General features: G+C 51.4%; 1 protein-coding gene across 2 annotated transcripts in view; it reads left to right on the forward strand.

Annotated features, from left to right (window-relative positions):
- Window positions 1–7,233: 7,233 nt before the first annotated feature.
- Window positions 7,234–12,103, forward strand: part of FYB1 (FYN binding protein 1) — a 125,844-nt gene continuing 120,974 nt past the window's right edge. The window contains exon 1 of one of the 2 annotated variants that reach the window (XM_068125322.2): window positions 7,234–7,322. The gene's annotated coding sequence lies outside the window, so the exon portion shown is untranslated. The remainder of the gene's footprint in view (window positions 7,323–12,103) is intronic. The other variant, XM_068125321.2, reaches the window with a different exon arrangement.

A 12,103-nucleotide genomic window follows, 5' to 3' on the forward strand; every position in this document is an offset into this window, starting at 1 on the left:
TTGTAGTTGTAGTTGTTGTTGTAGTTGTTGTTTGGGGAAGAAGATGGGAGGAGGTATGGGAAGGTCCTAAACTCACTACTGGTGCCATATAATCACATTCTGGTGCAACGAAGAGTCAGAATTAATGGAAACGAGTCCTTAACTGACATAGACTAAGAATAACTAGCAAGATGTCCGAAAGTCGTCTACGTGAGATGCGGTGGACCTGGGCACGACATTTAATGGGGGAAAAAGGGGAAGGTCGGTTCTACAGAGTGTTATTTACAGGCAATGGGACTAGGGAATGGGGGATTGGGGATAGTTGGGGAGTATTGGGGAAATAGGGGAGTATTTACAAGCGGATATTGAGGCCAAGTCCCATATCCGCAACAATATATATATATATATATATATATATATATATATATATATATATATATATATATATATATATATATATATATATATATATATATATATATGTACATGAGGGCCAGTCAATAAGTAACCTTAAAATATTTTTCACAACTTGTTTATGGCATGTGCGTGTGTAACAACTGTTATTTTTCAAAATAATCTCCATTGTGCTCAATGCCTTTTTTCCAGAACTTTACTAAGGCCTGGATTCCTCTAGATAAAAAAATATTTTGGTTGCTTGTGTAGCAATTCGTGCTCCGCCTCTTGGACCTCATCGTCGGATCCGAAAGTGGTTCCACCAAGTGCCTGTTTAAGTGGCCCAAAGATGTGGTAATCCAAAGGGGCGTGGTCTGGCGAGGAGGGTGGATGAGAAGAGACTCAAAATGCAGGTCCTCGATTGTTGCAGCTGTAGTGCAGGCAGTATGGGACCGAGGGCCGAGCATTGTCAGGCTGCAGCAAAACACCGGTAGTGAGTAGTCCACGATGTTTTGATCTGATTTCTGGTTTCAGATGATTTTTAAGGAGGTCGTAGTATTTAGGTAGGTTACTTTAGGATTTACTTTCGGTAGTAGGTTGTAGACAGCACCCGCCCAGGGTAGTACTACCATTCTGACTTAGGAGCGTTAAAGTGGTGCCTGGAACCATCTTGCACTGTCGATGTCAGGATTTCTGGTCTTACTTTCTGTCTCACTCAAACTGCACATACCGGGCTACCTTCAACCTCTCTTTCTCGCAAACAAACACCATGCACTTTTCTTCTCTTTTATTTAAGGGCTGGCCTCGATGAGGGCTATATAGTCCGTGCCTGGAGAGTCTAACATAAAAAAAGTATGCACTGGTGACTGTGGTCCCTCTGGGCATGTAATGCTCTACAAGTGGGCCTCGGCTATCCCAGAAGAGCGTCAGCATCACTATTCCCGTGGACGGCTGAGTACGGAATTTTTTGGGCTTCGGTGAAGTTGAATGGCGCCACTCTTTGCTTGCCCTCTTCCTTTCTGGCTGACAGTAGTGGATCCAGCTTTCATCCCCAGTCACTATGCGCTGTAAGAAAGCTTCGTCTTCTGTTTCGTAACGTCGCAGAAGTTCTTCACATGCGTCCACTCGCCGTTCTTTCAGTTCAGGTGTGAGTTGTCTAGACACCCACCTTGGGGACACTTTGCGGAACCCCAACACATTGTGAATGACATGGTGTGCTGAACCACGGCTAATGTTCAATTTGGAGACCACTTCATCCAGCGTAATGCGACGGTTTTCCCTTAGCACGCGCTCAAGTCCTGCAACCATTTCTGGTGTGTCGGCTGTGTGAGGCCATGGTCATGAGGTCAAAACATGACTCTTACCCATAGATATAACATATTATGTCGTCTTCAACTGCACACATTACATTCTCGAATTTATACCGCCATTTTAAGGTTATTTATTGACTCTGCTCATGTATATATATATATATATATATATATATATATATTTATATATATATATATATATATATATATATATATATATATATATATATATATATATATATATATATATATATATATATATATATATAGATAGATAGATAGATAGATATATATATATATATATATATATATATATATATATATATATATATATATATATATATATATATATATATATATATATATATATATATATATATATATATAAATATATATTGAGATGTGGCGGACACAAAAGCCCACTGGCGTGATGACATCATTCCACGCACCAAGTGGGCGGTGGCCACGTCCGAGGGGTAGGCGTGGCCTCATGAGAGACACCGGGCGCCCAGCCCCAGCCCGGAGCGGTACAGTGTTACAGTGTAGTCTTGAATAAAGGCGTTTATATGTTACCGCTTGTCCGCTTCCTCCTTGCTCACAAGCAGCGCGCGTAACGCCGCGCTTTATTGGTGACCCTCGACGTTGGATCTGCCGGAGCGATCCTTCCACACGCGACGCCATCGCCATGGCCGCCTTCGTCAAACTTCCGGAATTTTGGGAGGCTCAGGCCGAAGTCTGGTTCGTCCAGGCCGAAGCCCAATTTCAGCTTCGGCACCTCACCGGCGATGACACGCGCTACTGCCACGTCGTCGCCTCCCTCGGGCCCGGCACGGCCGCTCGAGTTGTGTCCGTCCTTCGCCACCCACCGGACGGCCACAAGTACGAGGCACTCAAGCGGCTACTCCTAGCCACGTTCAGACTCACGGACGACGCACGGGCCGACCGCCTCCTGGATCTCCCCGAGCTCGGTGAGACGCGCCCGTCGGTCCGAATGGACCATATGCTGTCACTGTTGGGCGACGAAGCCCCCGGTTCGCTATTCCGGGCGCTTTTCCGTCGCCAACTTCCAGCGCAGGTTCGCCTCGCGTTGGCCGGGACCGGGCTAACGGAACCCCGAGCATTGGCGGCCGAGGCGGACAAGTACTTCGCCGCTTCGGACACGCGGGCGAGCGTTGGCGTGGCCGTCACGGCCTTCGACGCTGCTGTTCCACAGCATCATCTTCTACAGCACGCTGATGTTCCACAGCATCATCTTCTACAGCACGCTGATGTTCCACAGCATCATCTTCTACAGCACGCTGATGTTCCACAGCATCATCTTCTACAGCACGCTGTGGTTCAGCAGCATGCTGATACGCACCTCGTGAACGCCGCCACGCCCCGCCCACCGCCGCGGCGAAAACCGCCACCGCGGGGAAACCCGTCGACTCCACCGGCCTGGCGGAGCCAGCCGCGCTCCTCCAGCTCCACCACCTGGTGCTGGTTCCACGCCAAGTTCGGCCACGAAGCTCGGCGGTGTCATCCGCCGTGCTCCTTCAACGGGTCGGGAAACGCCCGGGCCGGCGCTCAATTGTGGCGATGAGCGCCGGCCGTTCGAGCAGCCTGCTGTTCATAACGGACACCTTCTCCGGGCGCCGTTACCTGTGCGACACGGGAGCACAGGTGAGTGTCATTCCCGCCGGCATGTCAGACAAGCACGCCGCGGGTGGGGGCCCCGCGCTGCTTGCCGCGAACGGGACGCCCATCCGTACGTACGGAAAACGCTGCCTCTCTCTGCGGTTTGGAGGGCAGGTTTTCCGATGGACGTTCGTCACCGCCGACGTGCCCATGGCACTGCTTGGCGCGGACTTCCTGTGCGCTAATGGGCTCCTGGTCGACGTCAAGCGCAGACGGCTTGTCCAGGCCGAGACGTTCAGCTCGCTCGCATGTGCGTTGCCCAGCTCAACGAGCGGCTTGCCAAGCGGCTTGCCGAACGATTCGGTTCCGGCCACGTTGGTCTGTACGCTTCCGGCAGCGGACGCATTCACCCGCCTCCTCGCCGGTTTCCCGGCCCTCACGCGGCCCACCTTCTCGGCGGGGGCCGTCAAGCACGGGGTGGCCCATCACATCCCCACCGTCGGGCCACCGGTCTACGCCCGGGCACGCCGCCTCGAGCCGACGAAGCTGGCGGTGGCAAAAGCGGAGTTCGCTACCCTGGAGCGACTCGGCATCGTTCGGCGCTCAGAGAGCGCTTGGGCGTCGCCGCTGCACATCGTGCCGAAGCCCGGCGGGGGATGGCGACCGTGCGGGGACTATCGCCGTCTCAATGACGCCACGACTCCCGACCGCTACCCCGTCCCCCACATTCAGGACTTTTCCGCCCGTTTGGCGGGCAGGTCCTTCTTCTCGAAGGTGGACCTCATACGCGGCTACCATCAGGTCCCCGTCAGGCCGGAGGACGTCCCGAAGACGGCAGTCATCACGCCATTCGGACTCTTCGAGTTCCTGCGCATGCCCTTCGGTCTGAAGAATGCGGCTCAGGCGTTCCAGCGACTGATGGACAGCGTCCTGCGCGACTTGGATTTTGTCTACGTCTACCTGGACGATATCCTCGTCGCCAGCGCGTCCCGCGAAGAGCACCTACGCCACCTCCGCACACTCTTCGAACGCCTGGGCCAGCATGGCCTGATTGTGAACCCCGCAAAGTGCCGGTTCGGCGCCGCCACAATCGATTTTCTGGGGCACCGTGTCACCAGGCACGGAGCCGTCCCCCTGCCGGCCAAGGTGGAGGCGGTGAAGGGGTTTCCGCGCCCCCGCACGATCAGAGGGCTGCAGGAGTTCCTGGGCATGGTGAACTTTTACCATCGGTTCCTGCCCCGTATCGCCCAGCTCCTGCGCCCCCTGCACGAAGCTCTCCGAGGTAAGCCGGGCAAAGGCGACGTTACCTGGACCGAGCAGATGCACACGGCGTTCACGGGCGCGAAGCTCGCCTTGGCTAACGCCACCATGCTCGCGCACCCGGCGCCCGATGCACCGATCGCCCTCACCACCGATGCCTCGGACTACGCGGTGGGCGCGGTGCACGAGCAATGGGTGCGTGGAGCTTGGCAACCGCTGGCGTTCTTTAGCCGGCAGCTTCGCCCGCCCGAACGCCGTTACAGTACCTTCGACCGCGAGTTGCTCGGACTTCACTTGGCGGTCAGGCACTTCCGCCATCTGCTCGAGGGCCGGGCGTTCACTGCCTTCGTCGACCACAAGCCGCTGATCTTCGCGATGGGCAAGGTCACCGAGCCGTGGTCGGCCCGGCAGCAGCGTCACCTCTCGGCCGTGTCCGAGTACACGACGGACATCCAGCACGTCGCGGGGAAGGACAACCCGGTGGCGGATTGACTTTCCCGGGCCGTCGCCCACGCAGTCCACCTCGGCATCGACTATGCCCGGATGGCAGCGGACCAGGCCGCTGACCCCGACGTCCAGGCCTTGCGGACCGCCGTCACGGGCCTCCGCGTCACCGAGGTGCCGTTCGACGGCGCGGGCGCGGCCCTCTTGTGCGACGTCTCCCTCGGGCGTCCTCGCCCCATTGTGCCCGCGGGCTGGCAGCGCCAGGTGTTTGACGCCATCCACGGCCTGTCCCACCCGGGCGCGAGGGCCTCCCAAAGGCTGATCGCCGACAAGTTCGTCTGGCATGGCCTCCGGAAGGCCGTCCGCGGCTGGGCCAGGACATGCCTCGCGTGCCAGCGCGCCAAGGTGCACCGGCACACCCAGGCCCCGTTGGCCCCGTTCACGGTGCCGGAACGCCGGTTTGACCACGTCCACGTGGACCTGGTGGGACCTCTGCCCCCCTCGCGGGGTTTCACCCACGTCCTCACCATGGTGGACCGCACCACCCGGTGGCCGGAGGCCGTGCCCTTGGCGTCGACAACGGCGGCCGATGTCGCGCAGGCTTTCATCGCCACCTGGGTCGCCCGGTTCGGCGCCCCCTCAGACATCTCATCCGACCGCGGCCCCCAGTTCACCTCGGAGCTCTGGGGGGCGGTTGCGCAGGGGCTCGGGGTCCGGCTGCACCGAACCACGGCCTACCACCCCCAGGCTAACGGCCTGTGTGAGCGATTTCACCGCTCATTGAAGGCCGCGCTCCGGGCCACCCTCCGCGACGGCGGCTGGGTCGACAGGCTCCCCTGGGTCCTGCTGGGCCTCCGGACGGCGCCCAAGGAGGACCTGCGCGCATCCGCGGCGGAGTTGGTCTTCGGGCAACCGCTGCGGGTGCCGGGCGAGTTCCTCCCCGACTCCACGGCACCATGGTCCGCGGCACAGCAGCGCTCCGCTCTGCAAGAGACCGCCCAGAGGTTCGCCCCGGTGCCAACGGCATGCCACGGGCACCCACCGACGCACGTCGCCCCGGAGCTTCGCACGGCGGAGTACGTCTTCGTCCGCCACGATGCCCATCGGACACCACTGCGGCCCCCGTACGACGGGCCTTTCCGCGTGCTGGAGACCGGGGCGAAGCACTTCACCCTGGACATCGGCGGTACTCCTGACCGCGTTTCGGTAGACCGCCTCAAGCCGGCCCACCTCGATGTGGACCATCCACCGCCAGTGGCCCGACCCCCACGTCGGGGCCGCCCTCCTGCGGGCGGACCCCCGGCACCGCCCAGCCCCGCCGCCACGCCGCCCCCCGGTCCTGCACCCATCCCAGGAGCAGCCAGGGGCATCCCACCTGGCATCCCTGCACCCCGGACGCCGCCGATCGCCAGGGGGCGCTTCGGCCGGGTCATTCGTCTGCCCCGCAAACTGGCCCTCCAGGTGCGCGGGAATTCTGGGGGGGCGCGTGTGGCGGACACAAAAGCCCACTGGCGTGATGACATCATTCCACGCACCAAGTGGGCGGTGGCCACGTCCGAGGGGTAGGCGTGGCCTCATGAGAGACACCGGGCGCCCAGCCCCAGCCCGGAGCGGTACAGTGTTACAGTGTAGTCTTGAATAAAGGCGTTTATATGTTACCGCTTGTCCGCTTCCTCCTTGCTCACAAGCAGCGCGCGTAACGCCGCGCTTTAGAGACATATATACACTGACAGCCTAGAGCCCTAGACTCTAGAGGTAAGCACACTGGCTTCCAAGCCATCTAGCCTGAGTTTGAATCCCAGCCCACTCATAAACTGTCATCCCAGTGTTTCACTGGCAGGGTGATGGACTTCAAACAATGTCAATGGACTTCAAACTGGGTGTCCCTTCTGCCAGCATTACTTGTTGGATGTTAAAGATCTCACGGTGTCCTTCACAAAATGTAGGCGAGCCATCCGTGGCACCCAGACCAAAATTCCAAATTCCTTCTCTTATTACAACTGGGAAGGCAAATGTTCACATACACCAAACATAACGTTGGGTGTATGTGAACAAAACGTTTGTCTGACAAAGTGAGGTTACCTTGGCAAGCACTGTTTCCACTTGTTAAACGAAAGAGCTGCATTCGTGAATGGAATGAAAGACAGGAAGGTGAATATCCATGCATGCTTGGTAATGGGGGAGTTGCAAGTTTGAGGGAAGGAAACGGGTTCAGGAAGGACGGACGGGTGATGAATACAGGAGGTGGAGAGATCACGGTTGTTGTTTGGATGTTGAGTCAGACAAAGCAAAAGTCTTCCACTCAAGGCAAGCAATGAGGTAAGATTCCGAGAGGAATATCGTTTGGTTTTACATTTAAAAGAGACAATTTCGTTGTTTCAATTCACAATTCTGTAACATTATAATGCAGATTTAACTTTTCAACTGAAATTGCTTTGAAACTTGAATTCTTCCAAATTCTCTGGTGGAAACTCCTTCGCAACTCCTTCTTTGCATCCTCGACATTTTGTGTTAACTGAGATCTAGTTAAGAGGTTTGTCTGACAAATTATTTAAACGAACTTCTGAAAGCAACAACTGTCATATTTGTTGGCATGAAATGTTGCATTTGCAACGATACATGTCTGACGGTGTCTTCAGAACTGGTGCGACCATCGTCAGGATTTAGGGGCCATATGCATGTTGGGTGGGGTCCCACACGTAATCTATCTATAATTCCAGTAATCTCTGTCTGTACGTTTGTTTGTCTGTGACCGCTGTTTCTCGACAACCACGGGTCCGATATACTTTTAACTTGCCAGGTATATTGCTGGGGACCCGAGGATGTGCCTTTTCAAGGTTTCATATTAATCGGACAATTACTTACCGAGCTATGTCCAAAAAACGATTCAACCAATCAGAGAGCAGCGAACGATCGCGTGTGCCGAACGTGGCGGGCACACTCTGCCTCGGATGGCACATTTGAGAGCGTATTCATTTATTTCACGTTTGCAAACTATGTTGGCGTTAAACTATGTTTTAAAACTAATAAAAACGAATTTGCGATTCATTCGCTTTCCTGCGCGTTTGTGCACGCGATGGCGATTTCTTTACCAAACTCCGGAAGCCGTTCGCTTTGGACCAAACCATTGCATGTAAATAGAGGGGGGGGATTGTCACCACTCGCAAGCCGTTCGCTTTGGACCAAACCATTTCATGTAAATAGAGGGGGGGGATATAATTTTAGATATAGATATAGTACGGGCATGCCCTAGTCTATCTATAATTCCATTAATCTCTGTGTGTATGTGTGTTTGTATGTGTGTATGTGTGTATGTGTGTATGTGTGTATGTTTGTCTGTGACCGCTGTTTCTCGACAACTACCGGTCCGATATACTTGAAACTTGCCAGGTATATTGCTGGGGACCCGAGGATGTGCCTTTTCAAGGTTTCATATTAATCGGAGAAGTAGTTACCGAGCTATGGCGATTTCTTTACCAAACACTGCAAGCCGTTCGCTTTGGACCAAACCATTGCATGTAAATAGAGGGGGGGGGTTCTGTGGTCGTTGCGAATGGACCAAACCATTCATGTAAATAGAGGGGGGGGGGGGGGTTCTGTGGTCGTTACTGCCACGTGGTTTCAAAGTTTTTTTTTGTTGTTGTTGTTTGCACGCATGTTTTTTTGCACCCACGTACGGGCACGCCCTAGGATGTTTACACACACACACACCCCTACACAAATTTTTTTTTTTTTTTTTTTTTGGCAAGGAACGGGCACCCACGTACGGGCACGTCCTAGCTTATATATAGTACGGGCATGCCCTAGTATTTTCAATTCCAACAAATTGAATGGACCTCACTGTGAACCTCCTCATTTCCAAATTAGAACATTATATACAGCTCGAGTATCAACTCATTGAAGAACTAGAAAGCATCTGAAAATGCAAGGCCCGTCTGCGGCTGTTTGTTTTCAGATGTCTTCATCTTCTTCCATATTCTCAAAATAACGAAAAAAGTTTTTATAATTACAAAATGAAAATTGATGATTTTATGCAGACTTAAACTTTGAGATTTAGACCTAAAACAATTATCATCTTCTAGGTTTTGATTGCTAAACTAATTCTGTGAACAAATGTGAAAATTTTATAAAATTGCATGTCAATTGGATGAAAATTGACGATTTTATGCAATCTTGACCTTTGACCTTTTGATCAAAAAAAACGACAATCGACTCCTAACTTTTGATTAGTCAACGAATTCAGTGACACGATATGCAAATTCTTTAAATTTCTGGTCAATCGGGTGAAAATTGGTGATTTTAGACAACGTTGACCTTTGACCTTTTGATATAAAGAAAACAATCGGCTGGTAGCTTTGGATTGGTTTACCAATTCAGTGACCCAATATGCAAAAAAATTTAATTTCAGGTCAATCGAGTGAAAATTGGCGATTTTACGCAATCGTGACCTTTGAGCTTTTGACCAAATTATTAACTTGCCTTCTCCATTTTCTCATAATAAAGCCTTGTTGAGAATTTGATGACAAAACTCAAATGGTAAATATCATTTCAGGTCAATAAAGAAAATTGATGATGTTACGTGACGCTGACCTTTAACCTTTTGACAAAATTATTAATTTGCCTTCTCCATATTATGAAAATAAAACTTTGGTGTAAAATTGATAACAAAACTTAAATAGTAAAAAATAATTTATGGCACGGACAGACAGACACACAGACAGACAGACAGACAGACACACACACACACACACACACACACACACACACACACAGACGGACAGACAGACACACACAGAGACAGACAGACAGACAGACAAACACACACACACACACACACAGACAGACAGACAGACAGACACACACACAGACAGACAGACAGACACACACACACACACACACAGACAGACAGACAGACACACACACAGACAGACACACACACACACACAGACAGACAGACACACACACACACACACACACAGACAGACAGACAGACACAGACAGACAGACAGACAAACACACAGACAGACACACACACACACACAGATGGACAGACAGACACACACACAGAGACAGACACACAGACACACACACAGACAGACGGACAGACACATACACACAGACAGAGACAGACAGACAGACAAACACACACACACACACACACACACACACAGACAGACACACACACAGAAGTGATTGCAAAACGCCGTCTCCTGCTGTGCGGGGGTCAGGCTAATAACTGATAAAACTATCTTATTGGATTGTAATCCCCTGAACATGTTCAATTTCGGAATTCCCGTTGATTGTGCATGGTTCCAACTTGGATAGGACACCTCTTTAGAAGACTGGGTGTTGTATCGGTTGTTGGGAAGGCGGTTCACTTCTTGATTGGTGTGCTCAATTCCGAGCTATGTGCACTTGCTTTCCTGTGCAATTCCATATTATAAAAAATGTAGGGGCCCAGCATCTTGTGGCACACGCTCTAATGGACTGGGACGTGAGAGCCAGGTGTCCCCTAGCTGTGCTTCCTGTTGTGTTTGTTGAATTTACCAGTATCTCTCAAAAAGTCTATTGCCACAACAACTTTGCTGGCAGATTTAGTTTAACCTGATTATTCTTATTTCGTATGCAGCTTGTAGCTGCTGGTTGCATCATTTGTGGCAGCATGGCTGTGCCCCTTGTTGCCAGTCAGGAGGATGACATGCTGAGTAAACCCACCTGGTGTTATCTAAAACATGTGTTCAATATCGATTTTTTTACAACTAAAATGGCCGCCAGTCTACCAGTGGACCATCTTTGATGAGATCGCAAAATAAAGTGAGGTGCACGTGTATGCCACCATGTACTGTGTTTGTGCCAAGTTTGAACAAAATCGGTCCATGCATGTTCAATAAATGGTCGGGGACACATTTAAGTAACAAAATGGCCGCCAGCCGGCCAACTTGGATCTGATCTCGAAAAGAAATGACGTGCTTGTGTAAGCCTTCATTCTTAATCTGTGCGCAATGTTTGAGCAAGATCGGTAAATGCATGTCCGAAAAAACGGTTGAGGAACGTTGACACTGATCCCGCACCACACCAGCATTTGCTGCCAGGGTCGTGACCAACAGGGGGCGCCTGCCACACATCCACCTTAACTGGGTTTCTATCCACAACAAAATATATGTATTCATTCTTCAAAATGAGTGTTGAAATTTACACAGTTAATGCCAACATTCATTTACCAGTCTCAGTGCTGTAATTGTTAGAACAAGGTTTCAATCCCAGCTGAATCATACCAAAGACTTTAAAACGTGCTGCTTACTTGCTTGACATTCAGCAAGGCAAGCACATGGACAAACAACCATTTTTTTTTTTTTTGTATACATAATCGAGGCTCGTGAAAGAGCTAACATTTATCACACAAACAAATCAAACAGACAAACAAACAAAGTATATAAAAGAGGGAGCGGTAGACAAGATGGGGAGAGAAGGGGAAGCACATAAACTCAACATTTGAGAGCAGGTACATCGGGAATGTGTGGGAGGGAGAGGGCTTGGGGGGTGGCGGCGTGGGAAGGAGGGGGGGGGGGGTGGGAGAAGTATAAAACACAAGGACACCAAGGACTTCCAGGAAAGAAGTTGGTATTTCAAAAAAGTGGATTTGGGGTGAAATTAGCAGGGGTAGAAAAGATCAAGGTTTTGGATGGGGGAAGATTTGGTTTGTATGGTATTTGGTTTGGTTTGTATGAGAGAATAACAGGCTTTGATGGGCCTGTTGGCCTCCTCCCTCGTTTCTTGGAAGGGAAATGTAGCTGCGAAGATCATATGAAAATTTCGAATTGTATCTGATGAAGATAGATACTCTCAGCAAGGCAGCCTCATGAGTGGAGGAAAACGGGCCGAATAGACCCTGTGATTGATGCTGTGAAGAGGAACAGGTCGAGATGGTTTGGTCATGTGTTGAGGAAGGATGAAAGTGACTGGTTGAGAAGAGTGATGGAAATGAATGTAGAAGGAAGTAGAGGACGGGGAAGACCGAGAAAGACTTGGCTAAAGATGGTGGAAGAAGAAATGCGGGCAAGGGGGTTAACAAGGAGAGATGCAGAAAATAGGGCAAAATG

The sequence above is a fragment of the Myxine glutinosa genome, chromosome 8 (assembly GCF_964187855.1).
Source record: "Myxine glutinosa chromosome 8, kmMyxGlut1.1, whole genome shotgun sequence".
Taxonomy (NCBI): Eukaryota; Metazoa; Chordata; class Myxini; order Myxiniformes; family Myxinidae; genus Myxine; species Myxine glutinosa.